Source organism: Sciurus carolinensis, chromosome 9 (assembly GCF_902686445.1).
Source record: "Sciurus carolinensis chromosome 9, mSciCar1.2, whole genome shotgun sequence".
Classification (NCBI taxonomy): Eukaryota; Metazoa; Chordata; class Mammalia; order Rodentia; family Sciuridae; genus Sciurus; species Sciurus carolinensis.
The window spans coordinates 114,974,837-114,999,081 of NC_062221.1; the positions used below are offsets into that span (position 1 = coordinate 114,974,837).

A 24,245-nucleotide genomic window follows, 5' to 3' on the forward strand; every position below is an offset into this window, starting at 1 on the left:
TACAAAAACCTCACCTACTGATAACCTTTAAATAAAATGTTTTATCAGGTTTATTGCTTATTGTTCACTAATTATTTACAAAACAGCTCTTGTTCTTCTGTGCTGCCTCAGCTAATGGAAAACCAACTTTCAAAAGCTTAATTAATATTGATAAAACTGTCTTCATGTTTCAAGATCCTTTAGTTAAAAAAACATTATTTTAAATGTTATTTTTAGGAGCCATTAATCTCCACACTCTTAATTATCTTATTAAGCTCCATGCCAAATCCAAATCTCTTTCAGCTTTTACTACCTCATTGTGCAAAACCTAGTCGCCTCTGTAACAGCCATCTCCTTTCACTTTCACAACTGTTACTGTGAACACACCACCAACCCAGGCGAACACACAAATGCAAACTCTGAAACCACATTATATGTCATATGAGTAGCCTTGGGTGGGGCCCTCAGTCTTCCAAGCCTTTTCTTTTTTTTTTTTTTTTTTAATACTTGAAAAGGTTTTGCCATTGAGATACTGTGTTTTCTTCTTGATCGCCTACCTTCTTCCCCACCATCCACTCTGTTGCTCCTCCTAGATAGCAGTTGTCTGATATTTCTCCTTTTGTGGTTGTTTTAGGGAAAAACTTAAAATGGATATGAGAAGTGAAGAAAGTGATCATAGGAGAAAATCATCTCAGGTAAAAACAAAAAGCAAAAGAGCAATTAATTGATAATTTTTTAAAGAAGCAACAAAATTCTCTTAATTGTTTAGTTCTAAAGTCTTTTTGTATTCTTTATGAATCGAGCTGTTGGAATTTTCACTGATGGTTTTCATTTGAGAATTTATAATATCTGCCTTCATGAAAAATTTTTTTTGCCTGAATTTGTACTCAATGTCCAGTTTACGTCACTTTGAATGTATGCCTGTATATCCATTCATATAACATAGGTGCGATACGGTTGAATAGAAAGCTACTTAAGAGAAGGAAAAATTATATTTTTTTTCATTTGTTGTATCATACATGAGGAAGTGAAATCTGGGGGAAGGGAATAAAATTGTGCTTGCTATCTTTTTTACACGAGCTAGTAAGATAGTAAAACCAAACATACATTCTTAAAGTGATGAATCCTAAAACCAATATTGCCTTTTATTTCACATCTAAATTTATAAATATATGTTGAAATACTTTGCTAAAATTGAATGCATGATTGTAATTTACTATAGTTTTTAATAATCATGGAAACAATTTGAAAATGAACAATGGTGAAAAATTATGTAGATCCAAATTATCTGTCTAAAGTCTATAAAATACATTTTATTATATTTATTTCAAATTGTGCAGTCATAAAATAATTACTATGCAGTATTATCTTTCACAATGAAGGTAAAACTAAGAAAAGCAAAATGATTGTAGATAGGAAGGAGTGAAACGATTAATGATTATACAACATATTTTTGATGCAGTTGAGCTTAGAATCTTAAAAAAGTATATGTGACTGACTTTATGTTTACTCATTTGTGTGTTTGCTTGTCATCTAGTGGTTTAAAACAATTTTTAGGAACAATTTCTTTTTGTCCAACCTGTTGACCAGATGAGAGTTGTATGTAGGCATATATTTTGTTTTAAATATTTCTTTTTTTGGAAAATAAATGTATTTTTTTAAGAGACAAGATATCATTGATCTAATGCATCTGGAGTATAAACGTTACTGCGAAATAGGAATGATGTTGTTAATGTGTCATTGACTTTAGTTTTCTCATGCTAATTCATCCAAATACTGTAAATTTTAATTTCATTCCAACTATAGACACGTATGTATATATTTAGGGTTTATAATCATTTTGTGTGTTCTCACCTAGTCAACAAGATCTTACTTGTTTTATGAAAAACTTATGTTACTAATCCCTTAAAACTAGTAACTAACACTTTATAAGAATTAAAAGAGGCACTCTAACTCATATACAATTAACTTAATAGTTAATTTGATTTTAATTATAGGCTTAGACTACTTCCAAGCCTCACAATTACATAGTTTGTATACGCATGTATGGATTCTTTTTCCCCTTAAACTAATTGTTAATTAGAATAGTTGGATTTCAAAATATTCACCATTAAAACAAAAACAATCTGTGTGAAAAATCTTTCAATAAGCTATTTTTTAATCCTCATGTATATAAACTTCTATTTAGCTTGGCATGTTTATGAAGGCCTTTAACTTGGAATATGCATCCTTAGAGTTCAGTATTTAAAACATTTATACAAAAGACCAGTAGTATTATTTTTATCTTCTAATTGCATTAGATATGTACAAATATACATTTGTACAAATATACATTTCAGTCCTAATGGTTATTATCTATTGCATTAGATATGTACAAATATTAGATATGCACAAATTCTACATTAATAGGGAGCCTATGCGAGATGTTGCCCATTGGCATAAACCCGTAGATCCGATCTTGTGGTGAAATGGACCGCACAAGCTCGCTTCTATGGGTCTGTGTCAGTGTGGTCATCTGACAAAATACTATACAGAATGCTGTTCAATAATATATCAGTAAATTCCTGTTAAACTCCAGTTTATTATGATAAATCTTCAAGTATTTATTGTGCCTTTGCTTTTCACTGGTATATTAATCCTCCTCTGTCTTACAAGGCAGGCTTTAATTGTTGGCCACTTGGAAGCATTTATACCTCAGTCATTCAAGTTCAATTTCCAAGTACAGCAAACTGCTTAAAAACATTGCGTTTTTTTTTTTTTTTTTTTTTTTTTAATAGCAGGTTTTGAACCAAGATCCGAATAGATCCTGTTCAGAAACTTCAGTGCTATAGTGGTTAGTATACCTCATCAACTTCAACAAGAAAACTTAAGACTGGATTTCTATGTTACTGTTGAGCCTACTTCTCAAAAATGAGACAGAATGCTACTGACTTTTAATATCATTACTTGCTATGGCAGGAGAAATGTCAGAAGACATTTTGGGTGACCTATACTAGAAGTCCAAGAGGTTAGGCTAATCCTATATGACACATTTTGAACTTATTGATAAAATGCTAGAATCATATCTGCACCCTTGCCAAGCCCTTAGGTATATGGCTGCCATATTTGGAGGAGCTGACTGAAGATATGATAAGGAGTTTGAAGCAACATTGGAAGCTGTGTGCATCCGGGTTGAGGTAGTAGGTTGTATGGTTTAGAGTTACACCCTGGGAGTTAACTGTACAACCTTCTAGCTTTCCTTGGAGCACACTTGAGCCATCGAGGAATTCTTCATCACTTTAATCTGACTGAGCCAATTTCTGTGCAAGAAAGTAATGTGTCATGAGTATTTTAGACAATTGATTTGAGCCTTTATTTCATTTAAGTGATCATTTCAGTCTAATGGTTAGGCCATTCCATTTGCATCTACTTAGGAACAATGGCAAAGTGGTATTTCTAATTGGTTTTTACCCTATGATCAAATGTTTTTAAGAACTGGTGAATGATGATTTAAACTGTGCTAATGTTGAAGGCTTTTTCATCCCTAGAGTCAAATTTCCAAACTGATCTTTGGTCTACTTTTATTGAATAGACACTACAGGTTAAAGAAAAAAAAAAAAAGTCTTCTGGTATTAATAACTACCATAGAGCATTATTTGAGTTTTTCTTATGACACATCACTTTCTACATTATGTTATAGCTATTTATGTGTTTGTTTATTTTTTCCATACTAGACTGTAAACCCCTTGAGGGCTCAGTCCATGTCTTATTTTTCATTGTAAATTTTTACACATAATAAGTACTGATATTTATGGATGAATGAATGGAATTTAAGATCTCATTTGTTATAAGTTTCTGTTAATTATTTGAATAACTTACAATAGTGCTCAAAATCTGAGTTATGTTTATTCATCCTAAAATTGCATAAATTTAATTCCCAGACTACTCTGCATCACTAATGTATGTAACTTGATTTTTTTTACTGTGTTGACTCACCCAAGACATACAATTTAAAATTTTGGAGTATTTTCTTTTTCTTTGGAATGAAAAGAGCAAATTTATTTTACTATTTAGTTCATTAAATCTACATAATGTATATTTCTTTTGAACTTATCAATACCTTTATTTCTAGATGAATTTTTATTCTGTGAGCAGAAATTTTAAAAGATTTTATTTTAGGTCTCATTTAATAATATGATCTTTAATATGTATTTTGTGTTTTTCTCTTGTCTTCTACCTTTTATTTTTGTACAGCTGTATCTGTTGAATAAACCAGTAACAACTAACCAGAAGTATGCCACAAAATTAATAATACATAAGTATATAAAATATAATTTGAAGTTTTGAACACATTTTTATTTAAAGGAAAGGCAACTTGCAATATTCTTTACATTATAAAGCCAATTGGTCTTTTTAGAATCTATTAGTTTGCTATCAACTTTAGCACCAGTTTGTGGTATAATAATATAATAAGGATATCTTGTATAGATTATCTTTCAGCTGCAGAATTTAGTAGTTCTTGAAATTAGAACTTGAATTTATTACCTCCAAACATAAAACATGGCGTTCATAAGCAGAGATGCAGAGATTGTGTGTGTGTGTGTGCGCGCGCGCGTGCTGGTGTAGAGGTAAACTTTCTAGACTACGCATTCAAAATACCTCATTATCTAAAACTTGCTAACAATGGTAATAGCAAACAAGGAACTTCTAAACCCTTGCGTGAACCTTAAAAAGCTGAGTACCAGTTATTTCAAACAAAATTACTTGACTAGTTAAGACTGTTAATGTCTATGAAAGAAAAATCTTTGCAAAACTAATCAAGAAAACATGAATAAGAGATAGGAAACACAGGCCAAATTGTAATAAAATAATAATAAGGGTACATGAAGAAAGGAAAGGACAAGTGACTAATGGCAAAGAGAAATTGCATCATGACTTATGGTGACAGTTCAACACAAAGATGGGAGAATTTGACAACAGAGTGGTACATAAGTGTATCTTTGTAATTATTTAGCCCTTGAGAGCCTAACATCCCCTTCCTATGTGTTCAAATAGATAGATATGGATATGAGTATATTTAAGTATCCTGATATAATGTGTATAGACTTGGAGACCAAATCGATATGAATTGATTGGCCAGATAAAATACTATTGCAAATAAATGCAAATTTTCATTAAGGGTTAAGTGTATTACAAAGGTCAACTATGATATGCAGCTTAAGTTTAATCTTATAAATAATATCATAAGATAATCAAGATAATCATAGAATTGTGATCTCCTTTATATGCTGTTTAAAGTGAACTGGTATTATAAAAGAATAACTGAAGACTAATGAAGATGTAGCTATGATTCACTGTTAGTCGAACAGAACTCATAAGAATTCTGAAAAGCAGAGGATATAGCATCAGTGAAGAAAATTATTAAAACTTTTCTGTAGAGTGAGACACAGGAGAAACTTGCTTCTGCTTTGATTTATAATAAATTTTCTTGAGCTAACTTTGGAGGCTATTTAACTTACTATGTCTTTGTGAGTAAATGACAAAGGATAAATATACAAGATTTTATTTAAAGAAACCAAAATCCAGGACCATTGCTGTTATCAATTAGAAAAAGTTAAATTATATCTAAGGAATCAATGGGAAACAGTGTACATTTAGAAGGTTGATAATTGTGGAAGATCAACTATCCAGATTGAATAATTCCCTTAGAAATTATAAGTGGTTAAGTTTCACTGGAGAATAAAGTTTCTACATTTGGTATCAGAGGAAATGTAGAAATTCAAAAAGCATTACAAATCAGTGACTCATATTGTACTAATAATTATTTTGAAGAACTAAATTGGATATGTTTTTTATGTTCATAGTCATTGATTTACCTTAAATTCTTTATGGGATCAGGAAAAAAAAAGTTAGAGAGTGAAGGAAGGATGTAAGAAAGAAAAGTAAAACCAAATGCAAAGCAATAGATTGAGTCTTCTGAGAAAAGTTCATTTTAATTCACAATATTAGTTCATCGTATTATGAACTGAATTGGCCATAATAACTATGAGGGAGTCAGATAAATTACTTGGCAATTGGAATGAATCTTCTTGAAAACAATCCAGTAGCACATGAACTATGTTATTAGAATAAATGAGTCATTTTCTGTAAATAATCATTTAGTTCCTCTTACTCCCTATTATCAAATGCTGACTCATGAGCATAGGTGATTCCCCAAATGATATGATGCAGGACTCTGTCACCCTGAGCGTTAGCCCACACTTGTGCATGATTTCTCTGCCTCAGCACATAGGACTAACTCTTGGGGTAACTGACCTTGACTGTACTTATTTTAGGTCCTTTTTTTTTTTTTTTTTTCTTTTGGTGCTGGGGAATGAACCCAGCGCCTTGTGCTTAAGCACTCTACCAACTGAGCACCTAATTTGTCTTTTGAGAGTGCCTTCAAACGATCATCAGGTGAAGATGCTGACATACTAAAAGAGTGATTTATTTCTTACTTTAATTCCTACCCAAAGCCAAACTTCTACCTGTTATGGTCATGATTTTTAACATGAGAATATTATGTTCACAAAGTCTTTATTGATTCCTAAAGAGATCTTTTTCTCAGTTTAGAATCCTCAAAGCCCTTTCATTCCCACAGAGTTTTCTTTGACTCCAATTAATTGCAAGTGTCCTAAGGGACTATGACATACCTTTGTACTTCTTGTAATGCACGTGCCTTTTTTATTCCCTCTAAATCTCTATAGACCTGTTGCATTCAGTTGAACTTCAGGTCGTTTATGGGCATGGTGAGAATATTCACACTTGTAATAACCTTAGATTCAGCAGTAAAGATCTGTGTTATCTGAGATATTTCTATACTCTCTGGAATATATTATGGTATTAGGAGCATTCTAACAACATCTAATAGGTCTACAGGCCAGCCTTGATTAAGTCTTGATGTGCCATTTGGAGGTGCCTTATAAAACTAATTACTATTATTTTAATTAATCTAAGCCCCTTGGATACTGAAATACATTTCCTTTTCAAACTGACATCTCTTACTATAGCATTCAGCTTTTAGGATGAATTAAAGCCCTCTTTGGTAAATGAACAAAAACAATTTCAGTGAATTCAAAACCCTGTATGACCCAATAGAACAATGGCATATTGAAGTACTCCTTTGCTGCTTTAAAGTTTAGAATTCAAAAAAAATTTCATGGTTTTTCTTAATCTTTGTAAATTATATGTGCTTTTAATTTTACCTTGCTTTATGCTATGTAGAAGGATTGAGCAAAATGTACACATATTTCTCACCTATATTTGATACCTCTTAATTTCCAATTATATTTCTCTTATTTCTGGACACAAAGCATTCACTTGATTCCAATTACATACAGTCTGTGCTTTTAGTTACTTTTTAAGTGCATGTGCAATATACAGTAAAGTTAGGTGATAAGATATATAATTTATATGTATCTTTACTCCATAGGAACTCAATAGTATTTGATTGAAATTAAAAATAAAATAGAAATTTATTGATGTTAAGAACTTAGAGACCATCTAACTCATTTTTGAGATGACCAAGCTCTAGCCCACCATTGTTTAATGTTTTTGACAATGTCGATCTTATAGTTATAGTCGCAGCCTAGATTTCTATCCAGGTCAATGAAATATTGAAAAAGAAATATTCTATTATTGGTATCAACAGGTTTTTAGATAGTTTTCCATTTTTATATTTTATTAAACAAATTTTAATAAATTAAAATTGAAGGATGAGATTTTGATTTTGAAAAACTATAAACTTCAGTAATTTATCTTCAGACTAAATATGATTTATAATTTAGATTATTTAAAATGAACTCTTTCTGTTAATTATTTATTATCAGGTATAATTGCACTCTTATTTGTAGAGGTAAAGAGATAATGTTATCTACTCCTAGATCCTTCCTACTATTTGTCTCTTTCCAGAACCCTCTCCAGTTAGATTACAACTCTTATGGAGAATTTGGCTTTACAGTTAGTGGTGTAACCTAAGCAAACGGGGGAAAACTATGAACTGGTCTGCTTGTTAGCATTATTTTGCTTGGAAGAATGAAAAGTAATATAAAATGATAACTATAACCAACTAACTCCAGCTTCAGCATTCACTTGTCCGTGGTCCCCCATCACTCCCAGGATATATACAAATATTATTACATAAAATGCTTCAATAGGGATCATAAGCTGAAATAACTTCAGGTCCTGGTGGTTTAATACGGCAGGATTAAAACAAGGGGAAGCAACAGGGATCCTGGTAGACCAAAGAGAGCATACTTATCTTTTTAAGATATACCAAAATGACTTTGTCCATCAATATGAGTTCAGCCCTCAAAGGCAACCAATTTTCCATTTCTGATTGAAGGCATCACACAGGAAAAAATAAGTAAATAAATAATCTCTTCTTTTGATGAACCTAACAACACCTTTTCTCATAGCAGAAGTAGATAATTTGGAGTATCTATGTTATTTTAAGTCATTCTAATGTACATAAAAAAGATAACTTCTCACATACAGTTATTCTGATGCTGTTATTTCAAATAGACATGTTGGTCCATGATATTTTAAATATATCTTTGAATTTAATTGATTAATGAAACATATTCATTGGTCAAACAATACTTTACAGTTGCAATATTATTTTGATGCTGTTTTAATGAAATAAATATATTAATGGTGATTGTAATACTCCTAATAGTAGTGTATAATTTAGGTTTCCCATTTGCATTTAAACCTCAACCTAAAAAAATGAAATAAACTATAAAACTCTAACAAAAAAAGAGAGAAAAAGGAAATGCTCAAGATGAGTGTTCCTCAAGTAACTAATAATATATATAGATGGATATAGGGCATTTTCAAGTTGGAATAATTAAGACTAAATACACTAAATATGACATTCAGATATTCTTATCTTTATATAAAGTCTGACCTCAGACAGCTGTGTAGAGTTCAAGAGTAATGTTGGTATTGTTGTTAATTTTATATTACTGTTTTAAAATTAAGAGACCTTTTCTGTGTAAATTTAGAATTAGATCAGGTTTCTGTCCATTAATTTTCACTATATTTTATCTCAATAAATTTAAATTTGGAAAATATAAATGACAAAACCAATTATGAGAATACTAAATTTCTAGAAATAAAAAACACATTGTTTGTGTTTAAAATTAATGTATAGTACAAACCTTCCTGTTTAATATAATTGAGATCAGCAGTTGATCAATTAATCCATAAATATTTTTGAAGAAATTAATCTTAAAATTCAGTACAAATATATAGCACATTTTGTTTACATTTTAAGTGTTTATATGTATATATATGTTTATTTTAATTTTTAAAAAAATTTGGGGGGGAAATGAGGATTGAAATCAGGAGTGCTTTAATGCTGTGCTATATCCCCAATTCTTTTATTTTGAAACAGTGTGTCACTAAATTGCTCAGGGTCTTGTTAGTGGTCAAGGCCAACCTTGAACTTGAAATTGTCCCGGGTGGCTGGGATTATGGGAATATGCCACTGTACCTGGCAATTGATTATATAGGTATTTGTCCATATTTTTCTAAGCCAAGAGCTATTTTTGTGCTTGGGTTGCTGATTATAGCTTGTAGTCTTGTTCTTTTCTGTAGATCCCATAATATATCATTTATGATTTATAATCTTTGTTGCTTCATGAATGTCTTTAAGTATAAATCTAATGAAAAGAAATGGAAAAGCAGAATTCTCTTTTCTCTACTTTTTTCTGATCTTTCAAAACAGCCTTACCTAAATCTAATTCTGTAGTATCTTTTAAAGTGAATGAATATTGTTGTTATTCCAAAATTTTCAACTTGGGAAGGTGGAACAACATCTCTCAGTTTTTTTATTATCACATTTTATTTGGTAAACTTAATATTTAATTATGAATTTCATGTAAGTCTAACTGGCAAAAACTGGTTTGTGAGCAAACATAACTGACTCCATACAGCATATGAATCACTTTATATAGGGCAGGCCTGTAGCTCAATGATAGAGCACTTGCCTACCACTTGCAAGGCCTTGGGTTCAATCTTCAGCATTTCAAATAATAATATTAATATTAGTAATAATAAATCACTTGATGGGAGCCGAAATACTAACTTGGTTATTCTGGAAATATCTTGAGTGATGGAAATGTGATCTTTGCATTGTCTAAAATAGTAGTCACTGGTTGGCTACATGTGGGTATTAGTCACTTGAAATGTGTATAGTATAACTAAAGGATGGAATTTTGCATTGTGACTAATTAAAATTTAAATAAATTTAAATGCATGTGACTAGTAAATAATGTTTTGGACTTGGTCCTTATGAAAAGTAGCTTACTTGCATTTAGCACACTGGGCATCTGTCGAAAATATCAGAAAATCTGTAAAGGAGTGAATGACTGAGAAGTACTTCCTTTGTAGTTGAACGAAGATTTAGAGAAAGAATGGTTTAGGAAATTCAAATTAATTTGGAATCCATCGTTTTGTTTTGTTTTTGTTTTTTTGTATTTTACTATTTTTGTTTATTTTTCTTCTGTTGAGAATGGATTAAATTTGGTAGAATTTTTTTAATTATTCAAAATAATAAAGCCACTAAGTAAAATACTAGAAACTACAGAAGTTTACAACTCTTTCTGTAGCATTCAATTTAACATGAACTTAATTAGAAAGTAATGGCACTGTTTTTCATAGTGACCAAAAAAAAAAAAAAGAGTTCTTAATTTGGGATCACGAATTCATAGGAGCTGTAGAATAAACTTGATGATTCTCTGGGTCCTATGCATTAGTTAAAATACTTTAAATGGTTGTATTCATTTTTCCAAGAAAAAGTTCCAACTCCCAACTCTTGTCCAATTTTCAGAGAAGTTCATAATTTTCTGAAAAAGTTAAAAATAACTTAATGAAGTCCTCTATAGTACTTTTATGATGTTTCAGAAGTTAGCTCAGTGATCAACTCTGATAGAATTGAAAGCCTTCTCTTATAATTACTATAAATCTATCACCTATTTATCCAGCCATATATATTTCAAGTTATATAATTTATAATAAATAAATATGTAATTTTTTGATACATAACATGCAATTTAATTAATATATTTATAATTTAATTAAACTTATGGAGCAATATTGAAAAAGAGAGGCGACTCACTTAATTCTTCAGAAAGATTCAGTTAAATTGAATAGTTAGAATCACTGTCATATTAAATTTGATCATTTAACTGTAAAATACCAGACGAACCATAAAAATATAGATTGAGCTATGTCTTAGTTTGCTGTGAGTACCTTACTTTCTTGCTTCTGAATTACTGGACTCATTAAAATAGTGTCTTATAAGTGCAGTTTTATGAAATTCAAAAGACACTCACCAATTCTATCCTCTGTGAAAGGACTTGTCTCGTGTGAAAATATTCGTGGGAAAAAAATTAGAAAATTGTGCTTTTTGTATTTTTTAAAAATAAAGGATCTTTGTTTCTCTTTTTAACTAATATTTTTTTGTCAACTACCAATCTCAAACACATTAGGTTGGATAGCTTCTAATGTAATAGTTTTAGTTATTGTTTAAAAATGAGAAAACCATGGTCAGGAAGTTATGTTTATAAATTCCCTACAACCACAAAACTGGTAACTCCTAGGACAGAAACAGATGTGTCTTACACCAAAGCATTTGATTTCAACTCCTTTTATTTTGGTGCCTCAGGTGACAGAGTCTCAGCCACTTGAATGCACACACAAAGTGCAAAAGCAAAATTAGTTCTGCTTCATTTGAAAGGAGAGTACAGCTTCTCTGGTCCAGCTAGCCTACCCTTCCTGTGCTTCTAGAGGTTCCTTCTAGATCAGTGTTTCAATATGGTGATCCATACAATAAAAGTTCATTGAGTTCTTTTTGTGTCCCATTTTTCAGAAATATAGAACAGCATAAAACTGTCAAACCTATCTGAAAATAGCAAATATGTGTGCCTTTAACAAGGAATTGATCAGTTCAGGATAGTAAAATGTTTACCTAAGGACAGATAAAAGCACTGGACACCATCTCTTGGTCCTCTAAGTCATGGTTACTTCTGTTTTAAAGTCCTAAGTATTTGAAAGCTTGAGAGTAAACCTTGCTCACAGACTACTTAAGATTAACTGGCTAATATTTGGGAAGCATCTATATCATTCCTCACATAATGGATGATTAAGAGAAAGTGCATTTTTCTTCCTCTGTCCTCTAATAATATGAACTTGATCCTTTGTTGATTATTCCCTTCCTTGTCTGGATTTTAAGACCTCTTTGAAGGGTGATTCTTATCCTCATTGCTTGATAGCTTGAAGCAGGAGGGAAAAGCGGAGTGGGAGCTGAATGTGGTTTGGAAAAGTCTTGAAGGTTATTCAGATTTTACCCGCTTCCAATAGGAAACCATTTGATGGGCACCTGCTCCAATAAGCATCCTGTTTATGATGTGATTTTGAAGGCCTCAGAAAGGCCACTTCTCCTCCAAATAGCCTGGGTCCTGCATTGCACACCAAAATGTGAGCACAGAATTGACTATTCCCCACTCCCCTTTAAGAGGGATTGAACCCCCAATCTAGAGTCAGCACTCCTGAATTTATAAAAAATATGAATCAACCATGATGACAAAATCTGACCTTTCTAGCAGTCCTTCATGATCTCCATCTGTACATCTGTAAAGTAGAAGTTATAACACCAGTATTACAAGGTTCTCTGAGTATCAAGATTATATATATATGCCATTTAGCAAGCATGTTGTCTAGTAGATGAGTGGAATGATTATTTTGGTCAAAATATGTTATATAGTTCCATGTCTTATTTATTTACTCAAGGTCCCACGTGTCAGTACTGCAGAAGTGATGTATATATTTACTTATATTTTGCAGAGCTGGCCATAGAAAACTTTGGGAGGTTGGGAGGTGGGTTTTTTTGTTGTTGTTGTTTGTTTGTTTGTTTGTTTTTCCCCAGACACCTCCCACTTGCCTTCTAAACATCTTAGTATTACTGACTGAATTTGCTGTTTTGAATAGACCACATTTTGTATATTCTTTTTTGTCAGGTCTTGGTGGAAAATAAGTCTCAGTTTTTCCTTCTGAAATTATAGTTACTCTTCTTGTCTCTGAAGTTATTTTTTTTTCTTTTTGGATCATGCTTAGTTTGAACACATAAGCAATCTTGTCACTACTGTGTATATGCAAATACAGTGAAATGATAAATTGCTAAAGCCTTGGTTTTCCTATCTCTAAAATAGGAATAATAATCTTTTCCTATTAGACTTCTCCAGACTGCTGAGAAAATAAAAATATATATTATAAGGAGAAAAAAGCATCAGCATTCTCATAAATGGAAAATTAAGCCATTTAAACTTATCTACAGAAAGTTTTATAAGCATACTTCTAAGGAAGAAGTGGCAATGTAATCTTCATCTGTTAATTCACCAGGGAAAGGATGTCTCTGTGTCTCTCAATCTTGTGATTCTCTTTTTGCCTGTTTCCCTCTCTGTCTCTGTGTTTCTAGATTTGCTTGTATTTTTATTGCCTAATTCTTTGTTAAGTGTATTCTTTCACATCTGTATGAGAATTCCCATTTCAGATCTAGCCACAGGTGAAAAGAAAGAACATAGTATTTACTATATAAATAAATGGTTGAATTAATTAAAGCAATTACTGATAGCAGCTACAGAAATGTAGATTTTAGTTCTTATGAAAAGAAGGTATTGGATACATTGCAATTAATATATTAATAGTTTTCCAACTTTGGTCATCATCTTGGTCAGATAATGCCATAGGAAGTCAGTTCGGTCTGATAATTTTTTTTTCTATTGAGTTCCTTCTCTTGTTTTATACAAAGCCAATTATTTCCATATGAGCTAGGTGTATGTGCCATGACTGTTCAACAGGATTGATTACATTAAAGAGTTCTCACAAAAAATGGGTAAGTCACAAACTTTCATGTTTAACTTTTAAAATCTGTTAAAACTAAAGTCAGCTTGCCATGCTAGTTCAGTAAAAACATACTCATAATCAATAATTTTATTATAGCCAATTTTCATTTCAGGTAGTGGACAGGAGATTTGTAAAGTGGGTTCAAAACTTGGTGAAGTTTTAAACATGGTTCTCTCTGTTTTCTTCAGGCTGAATAGAATACTATTTCAAGGATAATGGATGATTTTTCCAAGTAGGATAACATACCAAGAGGAAGTCAAATAGACATTTAAGTTCAGTAATATAATAACACATATACCACTAGTATCTTGACCCACAGATATACAGAAAATACATCTACCTCCCTAGGGTGTGGTTGAAGGCCTACATACTCTCTAGGAGATAGCACCTTTATCTATTTTGACCCTTAGTAATTATTCCTTTGGTAGAGCTTTCAGAGTTCTGGGGAGCCAGTATGGTAACCTTGACCATTTTCAGCTGCTTGTTACTGCTGGCTTTTAAAGTGCTGTGGTCTTCAGTGTTTTTAGGATTTGGTGGATAAGTGGGAACAAAGAATAGAAACTTTTCTTGACTTAGTTTCACTAAAAAGCATGGACTTTAGATATAGGGCTACCAAATTTACCAAATAAAAACACAGCTCACCCAATTAAATTATGATTTTAGCTCAACAATGAATAATTTTTTAATATTACTATTTACAAAATGTGAAGTTATTTTCATTGTTCATCTAATATTCAACTCAGGGGGAAGCATCCTAGGGCTAAATACCCAATACCACAAAAAATAAATAAAGAAAGAAAGAAGCCACATTATCTGGTAAATTCTTTGAATTCTGTGATATTCTGAGTGTGAGTTCTTCTCAAGAGAAAGTTTTCCAGAAAATGAACATTCCAGGTAAAGTAATTTCACTTCACAGTTAAAGCATCATTTGTTTTTCACATGATTGGTTGCTATCAGTTAGTTTGCAATCTTTGTAAGTTCTGAAAACATCTCTTACCATAACAAGATTATCTTTAGCACATAATCTATGCCATGTCTGTTTTCCCTATAACCAAGTGACAATTTTACATGATGCCTTGAGATTTGTAATGCCAACCCCCTCCTTGTGTTCACACAGTGCACAACACACACTATATGTCACACTCACCCTTTCTCACAGCCTGATTTCTTCCTTCTTGACTGTCTCAGCTGTTTCCAGCTCAGTATCTCCCATTGCTTTCCTATTTTGCTCAGACCCTCCCAAGGCTGAGTTCCCCAGCTCTCCATGTTCATCAGTCCCTGTTCTTGAAGACTTGAGCAGAGACTCACAGACCTGCAGTCTTCCACAGTGTCACCCATCAAGTCACACCAGATCACACACATGCTTATCCACATCTTCACACGCAATGGATCTTTTTATTTAATGTTGTGCAAACTTTGCCCCATTCCTCCTCTTTAATATAGAGGAGCATACATAAAGATTAAGAGATTGCTTTCAAAATCATATAGTCACAAGTTAAGGCTGGAACACAGATTCTATCATTACATCAATCTTTCCGAGACTTGAGTTCTCTCTCTGTAATAAGGGATCATTCTGGTCACAGAATGTTATTTTTGTGATAAAAATTAAACAAGAACTTAGAGTATCAGGTTGAACTGCTCATAGTGAGTGTTCAGAGTATGATTATAATTTCCTCCCACCATTTTAGCTAAAGTGAAGAGGGTGTGCAAGAGACAGTTTGTTTGACCTAACTTTTGTTAATAAATGAAGTTCTTGGAACTATTTCTGACGAAATTTCTGAATTCTAGATTAGTATTCATTGTAATATACTATGTTTCCTTTCATCCAAATTTCATCTGTTTCTATAAATTTGCTTATCAAAAATCTTTAATTTTTTTGAATATCCAGGAGTGGTCCAAATAAAACTGATCTTTATAAGATCCAGGAACTCTTCTTGTTCTATAATACAACTGTCTGCTCTATGAGGTAAATCCCTACTGAGGAAGACTAAGGGCAAATAAATTTGAAGCAGTTTTTTTTTTTTTTTTTTTTTTTCTCTAAATGAGTATCACAAAAGATCTTCTGTCTTTGACATCAAATCCACTGGTCCTTTCTTTTGTCCACTAACTGATTCTTTCAACTTTAATGTCCTAGTTGTGCCAATTTTTACCATCCACAGACTATTTTCATACTTGTTACCTCATTTCTACTGCATAATACCCCTGAGACAAGCAGGGAAATAATTAGGATCCTTGTTCTACAGATGAGGAGACTAAAGCTTTGCTTCATTTCAGAATTCCTCTCTTACATCGTAGTGCTTCTGTGCCTTTTGTTGCTCAGTGAGACTGCCTTAGACCTGAAGCAAGCTACTCTGCACCTGTGAGCAAGCCATGGACTGTAGGTTCATTGAGTCCCTCTGCCACAGCCCATGATCCTTATGCAGCTGGCTAATTCAAATCATGGCTTAGGTATGTGAAATCTTCCTTTAGTAATTATCACTTGAACCGAACAATAACCTTCAATGCGTCTGATTACCCTGTCCAGGGAAAAGATCAATAAACACAGACTAAGCCTGTTCTTGTGTCAGAATGCAAGAATTTGAATCACTTGTTAGGGACTTCAAACAAGTTCTTTAATTTCTCTATATTTCATCTGTAAATCAGTGTCAAGCTTAAAATTTTTTGAAAAGAGTTAATTAAATAATAAATGTAATAGAACAGGTGACTATAGGCTTCATAATTATTAACTCCTATAGACTCCTATAGGCTCCATAAATATTAACTCCTAATTGTTTTATGTTCATCATTTTGTGAAAATTAACTGACAGTTTCATTCAATATGAGTTGATCATAGCATATTTCTATCTTTGTAAATAAAAAAAAAATCCCTTTAAAACATGAAACAAAAGTGACTGGAATTAATTCCTTTGTTTCTGAATAGATGATCCTACTTCATTGTATTCCTGCAAAAGTATTGTTGACAGTTTGACCATGTTGGAAACTGAGCACATGAAACTGAGCTCTGGCATCATTACACCACACTGGAATATATGTTATCTTATGGTGAAAGTAAAATTACAAGTAAAGCTCTCTCCACATTTGCTTGGAATCCAACCCTGTAGGGTGTTGTGCTCATAAAGGACTGACACTTCCTGTAGGCATTTAGGTTTCATTGAGACACTGGTTAATCTTGACTGCTTTCTGATTTATCTTATCATATATTGCAAAACTAACAATTATTAATCATTCTCATTTTTCTGTTAAAGCAGCTAGAATACCACATGATAGGGAATTAATATAGCTCCACAGGTGAAAGAATTTCTTAAGGCCTCACCATCCTATCTGGTGGGGCAACAGAGATCCTTCTTCTCAAGAAGTGGAAAAATATTCTGTGTTGGCAGTTGTTAATAAAAAAGGAAATCTGTGCCTACAAGTTTATTTCATGTGAACGTTAATATCCCTTATATGGCCATCATTTCCAGCATTTTATTTCCAAATACACTTTCTAAAAACATGTAATAATATGGACCATTACCAACCACTAATGGAGAATTTTATGACTAACTTTTGCACCAAAAATGATTATTTGCTGTGTGAGGATGGATTTGCAAAACAAGATATGGTAGCATTTAAATGGCCACTTATTTTTAGTAGAAGACTGCCCTGACTAGCCTAAACTTAGATTTCCATTTCATGGCATCATTATCTTCAGGCCCAGATGGGTGTCTTTGCACTTAAGGAGCATAAGGGAAAACAATTTGATGAAAATAGGCTCTTTCTTGTCATTAGGAAATTTGGAAATGGTAAAATAATGACTTGTATAATAAATGTATGGTCTGAAACCATGCACATCCTCCAAGGTAATTAGCAATTCTGTTCTTTCAAAAAGTATAAGGCAGCAGATTCCTCCACTAAATGCTCTTTTCATAGAGAACAACAAATATAATACTTAATGGACCAAACGGAGCAAAGTCAACTTTTCAATTTATTGCATAACTACTATGAGAATTATCCCATAACTCATTTCTTCCCTTCAATCCATGATATTGTTCTTTTAAGCATATTTTGCTATCCAGATTTCTAGAAAAATGCCTAAGGATCTCAAAATAACATCATTATTCCTTCTAAGTTTCCCTCAATAGGTTGGACATTTGGATCCATTAAAAGGGTTTGTTAAATAATTTTTCTTCCTCTATTGATGTTGCCCAGTCTGTATCGAACATTTATATCAGAGAATGGTTATAAAGAAAACAATGATCCAGCCAGAGAATTTACACAGGACTTGTAGTGCAAATAGTGTTCATGGAGATTTCGTTCTTAGTTTAGAATTCAATCCTTGGAAAGCAAGGCAGTAAGAAGGTTGTGCAGGAATTCTTTTCTTTTTCCTTTTTAACTTCCAGAATTGTCATACTTAAATAAACTTTATGTATTTATTTTGTAAATAATCTCCACTAAAAGTTCTTTAAAACACTATTTCCATGTTGTTTAAACAGTAGGATGAAGATGATTATTAAATAAAATAGCAGTTAAATGACTGCCTGAAGCCACAGAGTTAGTTCATGACTATGCCAATAATCAAACCTGTATTTTCTGTTTACTCATGCAAACCTCACTACTCTTTTCAATGTTTTAAGGCAACTGATCTCAGAGTATGGCTCAATATTGCCATTTCTCAGCATAAAATGCACTTAACACTGTCACGATGTTTGAATTATGTAAAATATAAATGCTAATATGACATGCAATGTGTTATGACTGACCCAAAATACCAATATAGTGTGACAAATGTTCATGAAGCTGCTAATTCTCTCAATACTTTCTGCAGAAAGTATTATTTTTACCTTTAGGAAGCCACATGATACCAATAATTAATGAGTGGTGAAACTACTCAGTGGTAAAATACTTTCAGATTTTTAAAATGAATTTAGTAATGTGCAGTATGTTCAAGAGTATTACTAACTTTTTCCTGATCCTGAAGATGGCATTCTGCTCTTTGATACAACATCTACTATATTATGTTAGTGATAAATATAGTTATTAAAGTTAGTTGATTTTTGTAAATGTAAATTTATATAGAAAATATCCTAAATGATGAAAGAAAAAAATAAATTAATTTAAACATTTTTCTGTACAGTGGGATATAGACAACCATAGAATATTACAAAGGTATTGCTGCATGACCTTTGGAACAAGGCTAAGACATGAGGAATTTAAGAAACGACCCTTACACACATTGCTCAGTGAAGTAGCTCTTTCCTACAGTGCTTCTCATTTCCTGTTTCAATGCCTCAAATATTTACCTGGAACCCCTCTGGTCTTAAGTATCACATTCTCTAAGGGTCCTCCTGCCTCCTGGAGCCTCTGGGAGGGTGCCTCCAATGTGCTTAACATCTGAGACATCATTTCGCACTAGGTGTTCAGCTTATGAGGACAGGAACCAAGTGTCCAATTGTCTAGCTGTGTTTCACAGAGTAACCAACTCTGAGTGAAAGGATACTAAAGTTATATAGGCCCTGTTTCATTCTTTATAGTGGACACAACAATTTCTGTTTTAAGGTTCTTTACAGCTCTTTATTTCACCTGTATAACAGCTAAGAGGTGAAACTCAGGCAGGCTGAAATCAGACCCTATAAATGGCAGAGTTAAGGCATCTCTCTTTCCACATCCTCTTTCCTCACTTATTCTTTTATTCACTAGATTTATGCTGAGAATCTTCTACATGTCAGACATTATGTCAGAGCTGAGGATCCAAGGATAAATAGCTTAAGATCTCCTGAAACTCTGTGCCTCAGTCAGAGAGAGAGACTGTAAACAGTGATTATAATACAATGCAATAAGGGCTTTGACAGAACAATGTACTCTGTGCTGTAGGATTTCTAAAGAAGAAATAAAAAACTGCATGTGAAATTGTTCTATTTTATTTTAATTTTCTTTTAGTACCCTTTTATGTCTAAGTATCTGGTATATAACCACCCTAGTTCAGAAAAAGGTAGGCAGAGGCCTATGCAAATTAATGAATGTTTAAATATTGCAATACTATTTCTAAACTAATTAGTTTTCATTATTGTTCATATTATACATGAATCTGAATATCAAACAAAAGTCTATACAAAGCCTAATCCACAATAGTTTTAAATGAATTGTATGGAAAAAATTATTATTGTCATTTATGTAACTTTGGAATCCCAAGAGCATTCTCAAAAGAGAATTATCGTAGGCACATTGCAAGAATAGATGAGTGGAAGAACTAGGGTAGGAGTACAATATGGCATGAAGATGTCTTAGGGTGAGTCAGGAACTTGTGAGACTGTTCTAGAAAGCAGCTGTGTGCCTGAAATTTGAGTAGAAATTCATCTGCTGTTTAAAAAATAATCTTTTAAAGAAAACTAGTTGACTGGATGAATAGATTTATTTCACTTGTCATAACTTTTCAGTTATTCTTCAGAGAAGAGGAAATAGCCTTGGAAAATTATGGTATTTAATAATTGCAATTAAAAATATTTTACTGAGTGAATAAAAAATAAGTAATGTCAATAAACAACATGAGTCCATTTGCATTTGGAAAGGTAATAAAGAGCAAGCCATGAGCATACCAGGAAATGAGCTTCCTAAAGGAAGGAACCTTGCCTTCTTTATGGATTTTTAAAAACTTTTATTGACTTTTTTTTGAATTTTCTATTATTTTATTTTTAATGTAATTAATTATATATAATACTTGTATATATTCATGAGGTACAATATGACATAATATATATATGAAGTTACATATATATATATATATATATATAGAGAGAGAGAGAGAGAGAGAGAGAGAGAGAGGTGATCAACTTAGAGTAATTAGCATTCCATCACCTTGAAGTTTTATCATTTCTTTATGGTGAGTACATTACAAACCCTATATAATTCATTATTGTTAGTTACATTCACCCTTTGGTGACCTAGGACACCACAACGCTTTCTTCCTATCAAACTAGAACATTGTGTTCCTAGCCTGGCCTCTCCCAAAGCCCCCCTTCTCCCCACTCTGCAAAATCTATGGTAACCTCTTAACTTCTCTGAGATCAACTTTTTGGGATTCCATGAGTTAGATTATGCAGTGCTTGTCTCTCTGCACCTGATTTATTTCACTGAACAGAATGTCCTCCAGGAACATGTGTGTTGTTGCAAATCACAGGATTTCCTGCTTTTTAAAAATGGAACCTTGCCTGATTTACCTGTGTATCTCGGTCATTAAGCAGTATGACTTGCTCATGGCTGAAAGGCTTCAAATAGGAGGAGAAAGGACTCCTATTTGTGGACTTCATTCTCTAGATTAAAAACAGAGTAAACAAATCAACAATTAAAAATGCCTAAACCCAGGGAGGATGAAATGAAGTTGTTTTAAAAGCCTAATCCCTAAAACCCAAGAGCCACTGGTGGTCAGTAATAAATAGCTAGGGAGCCCACTGAGTGTTTAAAAGTAGGGCCTGTTTCCTTCTGAAGCAACCAAACCTATGAAAATGAGTCTGAAGCCAGCAAGGGGGCAGTCACCCCTCTCAGGCATGTGAGGAATGCACATTCAACCCATTCCAGGCGCACCTCCCCCGCTGGCACTGGCTACTGCCCAGCCCAGGGGCTCCCCACCTCAAGCCACAGGCTGCAAAAATTAGGAGAAAGAAAGAGAGATGCTTTTCGGAGATGCTTTTGGGGATTTGTCTTGTTGCTTCACACGGACTCTACCCTTTCTCTTGTACTTAGGAGAAAGTCACAAATGCATTGTTAGAGAGAAAACGTATGAACCTAAAATGTGCTGATAGAGGCAGTGGAGAGGGCAGCAGGAAGAGATTCAGTAGCCCTTGTGAAAAAAACTCCAGAATTTGCTACATGTTTTTTTTTCTTCTGGTCACTTTGTAATTCTTCAGTTAAATTCCTTCTGATCCTCCTCAAATGACTGCTCATGTTTTCTCGGTGTAAGAATGGAGTGGAGTTGCTCAATTGAGGATGAAGGCTACATCCACCTGTGGTCCGGTGACTTGAATGAGGTCAACAGACAAAAAGCCTTGTCCCTACTGAGATCATAAACCATTACTTACTGCATGCGAATAAGCGTGTTAAGAAAACCATTCCACCCTTGAGGAGCATCCAGTGAGTCAGCAAACTGGACTGATTGTGCCATGTCCTTAGCCTTTACTGCCATGTAGATATCTGTAGATTCTTCTCTGGGAACCCTATAATTCTGCATGTATGTTTGTAAATGACTTGTTCTCAATGATTTCTATCAATATCAAATATATTTCACTCTAAAATTTTGTTAAGTGAAATCAAGAATTGGCCCCATGTAGCTAAAATTTTGTCACCTGCCAAAAAGCGGATTTGTTAATTTTCATTTTCTCAAAATAATTGTCAGGCTGAAAGAATCCAGATCTTTTCAATTTGAGATACGTCCATCGTACCCAGTTCCCTGTCCTTCAGGTTATTTTTGTACAAACTAACATTAATATTTTAGAAGTAGAAAATGATGGATAGATTGCCTTTTTAAATAGTTATTTAAAGAAGTTTGTAAACCTAGCAACTTTCATTTAGTATCCTTAAACCAAGTTTAATGAGGTACTATAAAAAATAAACCTTTACCTTGAATTATTAAGATTAATAAAGGCCACCATATTCTTCAAAGTTTCCAACTCTTTAGGGCCTGAGGGACCGACTCAGAGACCACTGATCAAACCTTAACATAATTTGTTGTCTGGTTTTCTCACTGGCTAATGTCACCAATATTTGCATCAATAACAGAAACTCTTCCTTAAAATGATTAATTGTAATATCATCAGCATTGCACACAGAAGTTTCTCCTGGAGAAGGAAAATTCTCCTTGTACCTGGATTTATTGCTTTCATATTTGACTTAGATTAATTTCCCTGCTAATTTTCTTGTTTATGAAAGAAGGGCATCAGGATTTCTATGGCACATAAGAAAATTTTAAATTTTACCACCCTTCTTCCCTTTGGGTGATTGAACAATACATGTGCATGCATGGCCAACTTTTGCAGTCAAATCAGTTTATATATGATGTGTAATTTTTAGTATTTTAAAACAGCTTTTAATCTGTTTGTAATATGCTGTCAGCACCCAGGCTTCTAGAACGTAGATTGAATTAAGTATTCAGGAATCCAGAATAGCATTGGAAGAAAAGTAATTAAAAGCGTTTAGAAATTGTTTTGAAGAATGCATTGCTGCAAGGTGGCACAGGCATGTAAACATGACACCACCATGTTATGGAATGTACAAAAAAGGGGTGTCTCTTGTGCCAGATAAACATTCTTCAATTAGCGCTTCACAATATGTAGTGTGAACTCTCCTAGTCTGTGTTTATCCATCCTGAGGCTGCTACTTTTAATGCCTCAAAAACTGTTGCCTGTATATATTCTCCTTCTGCTGGATTTTGGGGTAAAGATCTGATTACAGGCACATTTTCCTTTTGTATCTAATAGACTTAACTGAAACTAAGTGAATACAAGAAAGAAATAAGATGGAAGTCCTCCTATGAAATAAGTCTTATTTCAAGGACCACAAGAATACAGTGGCATAATAAATTCTTTGTATTTGAGCATATAATACTTATTTTGAATTCCACACTTACCGTACCCATGTATGAAAAGTTTCCTACTATCTTTTGAGTCATAGATTTTGAGCAAAAAAATCACTTCATGTTATTCTGAGATTTTTGAATAGGTATTTTGACATGCATTATCTATGTACAGGGAAATTATGGGTTTTCAAAATGAAACAGACTATTAAATGTTCTGTCCCTTTTGCTGGTGAATGAGTTACTCTCACGTTGTTTATTTACTTATTTGTTTTGTCTACACAACTCTTACCATTTTAAAAAAATATAGACATATTCCTTTTCATTTAGTTTACTTACTCAAATAAAGCATAACATTCTTAATTTTGAAAATCTATGAATAGCCACATTCATATAAATGTTAATTGGCAAATAATTATGATATTTTATTCATATATATACATATATATTGTTTTTTATTTTAGTTGTAGGTGGACACAATACCTTTATTTTATTTTTATGTGGTGCTGAGGATCAAACCAGAGCCTCATGTGTGCTAGGTGAGCATGCTACCACTGAGCCACAATCCCAGCCCCGATAGTTCTATTCTTTTCACTTATTTTATTTATTTCCATTTGTTCTTTTCATATTCAGAGGAAAGATGAAATGGTTATCTTTGGAATGACTTAAATTCTTTTGTCCCATTTTTCTCAGGAATATTCATGTTTAGGGGAACAGCCAAAATTCATGTCACATCACCAGTGTACAGACCTAAAATGCCAGGTTATTGTGCTTTTGAAGAGAGACATATTTCCCTCAC

General features: G+C 32.9%; 1 long non-coding RNA gene across 7 annotated transcripts in view; it reads left to right on the plus strand.

The window, feature by feature from the left end:
- Positions 1-24,245, plus strand: part of LOC124992650 (uncharacterized) — a 461,214-nt gene that overhangs the window by 288,670 nt on the left and 148,299 nt on the right. For 5 of the 7 annotated variants that reach the window (XR_007110158.1, XR_007110157.1, XR_007110159.1 and 2 more), the window contains one exon: positions 614-2,405. This is a non-coding gene — a long non-coding RNA (uncharacterized LOC124992650). Of the gene's footprint in view, positions 1-613; positions 2,406-24,245 lie in introns of those variants that run through there. The other 2 variants (XR_007110161.1, XR_007110160.1) reach the window with 1 other exon arrangement.